This window comes from Anneissia japonica, unplaced genomic scaffold, assembly GCF_011630105.1.
Source record: "Anneissia japonica isolate Jap-2015-1 unplaced genomic scaffold, ASM1163010v1 scaffold287840_len1291095_cov163, whole genome shotgun sequence".
Taxonomy (NCBI): domain Eukaryota; kingdom Metazoa; phylum Echinodermata; class Crinoidea; order Comatulida; family Comatulidae; genus Anneissia; species Anneissia japonica.
In genome coordinates this window covers 188,137-191,134 of record NW_022728493.1, presented here as the reverse complement: position 1 = coordinate 191,134, position 2,998 = coordinate 188,137, and positions in this window count along the sequence as shown.

The following is a 2,998-nucleotide window of genomic DNA, read 5'->3' as shown; positions in this document are numbered from 1 at the left end:
GTGTGAGCAAACAAACAAGTTTTTTTTTTTAGGCCTTATCATGACCATAAATGTGACTCAAACATCTATAAGGCCACGTAAAAGGTGTTATGAGGAGGTATTTAAAAAAATTAATACTACATAACAATTTAAACAGCTAGATCATATTGGTTTTTAGAAAATTTAACCAGTGAGTTCAAGCAAACGCAATGTAAAATTCACAAGCGCCTTTTTTCTTTGATGAACTACATTAAAACCCCTCTTCGGGACACGCCTATTAAGGGGACACCTTTATGGTCATGACTGAAAAAATATAATCAGACGACACACCTATTAGGGCAGTGATGGCACTTTTCTAAAGAGTACTGCGTTTAATGTGTATGATGAGGGACAAATTGCTCATGGGACCAACAGCTTAAATGTGTTATCTGAAATACAGTGTGCTACTGCAACTTGTACTTCAGCCCTCTAGCTGAAACACAAGGAGAGTCACGCAGAGGGAATTGAACCGGGGACCTCTAGATCTCCACGATTCAGTGCACACACAGTGGCTGCCACCAGATTAGCTGTCTGAGCTAAGCTACTGCTATGGACACCTGATTATTATAACTACCATGCATTTATTCTTTATTTTATGCTTATTTACTTAGTTACAATTTGCAGATATTTGCCTGCAGGACTAAAGTGTTTAAAGAAATACTTGTCAAATCCTCACGTCCCACCACTGATTTCAGTGGTCTTCTAACAGGGATGCAGCTTACACTTTGTGTGACACTGTATTATGATTTATTTTCATTTAAAAACCTAGTTATATAGTTAAACTAGTTTATATATAGACAAGTTTCACCAATCAAAACAAATATTTTATTACATTATATTGATTATCTTGAGTAAAAATCCTTGTAGTTGTAAATAAACCCCATTCCATCTATTATCAATCTACTGGTCTTTAAATAGTGTTGAGAGTGTGGCTGTTGAACAGTGGAGTATCTATTACTCGTGCCCCCCCCCCCAGTCGCTCCTCCAAAAATCATCAAGCCACCCCATGCATACTACAGAATGCGATGATGTTTATTAGAAAGTACAACAAGGCTATCAGTAGGGGGGGACAGAAATTTTCACCTCATTGATCGGACAAGCATGGACCCCTCTTATCAATATTAATTTGACGGATTCGAACAAAATTATTGTGATTGCCAATCCGTTATGGCCCATTAACCCATAAATCATTCATGAGCCCCACCAGGGATTCTATTCCAGGATCATGATCATTCAAGAACCTCCCTGCCAGATAGGTCATCTACAAAAGTCCTTTTTCGACAAAATAGCATTTTGTTGCGACAAAATTAATGTTAAGGAAGCCCTGAAACTGAACAGTTATCACATGAGAGATTTCAAAATATCCAAATGCAGCAATAGCCAAGATGATACAGAATCCAGAAAGTATGTATGTTTACCATATTTGGGACATCTTTCAACGCATATTCAACGCATTCTACAACAAGCCGATATTAAAGTGTTTCATAGTGCACCCAACAAACTACCCTGAACTCTTCAAATAAACTACCAGCACAGAGCCTGCCAGGAGTTTATCGGATTCCATGTGAGTGTGGAAAGGTCTACATTGGTGAAACAGGACATGATTCCTGTACCAGGCTCAAGGAACACCAAACAACGACCGCGGAACGTTTTTGAAAGCGGGGGTGGGGGAATTTCATAAGGTCCAATAATGCGAGCATTGGCTGGGGGCCAGGAGGCCGCGAAGTGTCTCCGGTGGGGGTCCAGCGATATTTTACGAAGTTTGGTGAATTTTATAAGTTATTTTATAGGCATCAATCTACTGTAATATGACTTCATATTTGTTGTATTTTCCAGTGGCGGATCCAGGAATTCGAAATAGAAGGGCCCAGGAAGGGTACTTTCACAGATAGAAGATCAATACTACCTCAGCCTCACCATGGTTGGGGCTGAGATAAGAAAATTTGTTTAACAATTTAGGGGCAGGGGCGGGCTGGCTGGGTCCCCTTGAATTTGACACTGGGTACTTTAGCAGAAGATCTATACCACCTCAGCCCACCATGGTTGGGGCTGAGGTAAGAAAATTTGTGATTATGGCACCTCTAGATGGCAGGAAATTACACTCTTAGACTTAAAATTTGAATATAATTTTGCTTATATTGTACAGTATCTCTATTTAAAAAAAAAAAATTGAACAATTTAGCCCCTGCCCTTGAATGTGTCATAGATTTCCAAACAAAGTCGAAGTCGAGATTGCTTCCACGATCTCCATGAATTATAATACGGGTTATCCTTGATATGGGTTCCCCGACAACGACTTAACTTTTCCTCCGATGGATAAAAAGTACCCTTCTGTGTAGCCCGGAAATGATACTTTAACTGTGGCGGGTCCAGGAAGTCGAAGTAGAGGGGACCCAAGGAGGGTTTTGCACAAATGTCCACTCACCTCATCCGCACAACTGTTGGGGCTGAGGTAAGAAAAATTATGATTATGGCACCTCCAGATGGCCAGAAAATGGCACTCTCAAATTAAAAGTTGAATACAATTTTGTCTGTTTTGTCAATTTTTTTTATAATTCTGAAAAAAAATAGGGAGGTTGGGAGCCCATGCTGACAGGATTCCCCCTTGAATCTGCCACTGTTCAATATAACGCTTGACAAAAGCCTATCATTTTGTATCACAAATGATTAATTCCTAATGTCAAGCGAAAGATATTTTTATTCGAAAAGAATACAGTTGAATTTACAACCTATAACACATTACTACAGCGTACTTTAAATTCTGTAGTTAACCTTCAGAGAACTCAATTTCTTAAAATGGCCTAATTAATAATCTTATTGTTTTCATTAAATATTAGATGGAATTTAATGTGGTTGTATTCCGGTAGTTCAAAGGTTTACTGTAAGCCAATCAGTTACACTTACTATACATCTTCATGGTTAGCATAAAGAGAACTAGAGCATCGCTCCATTAAGGGTGTCTACCTCCCTCGCCCCCCCC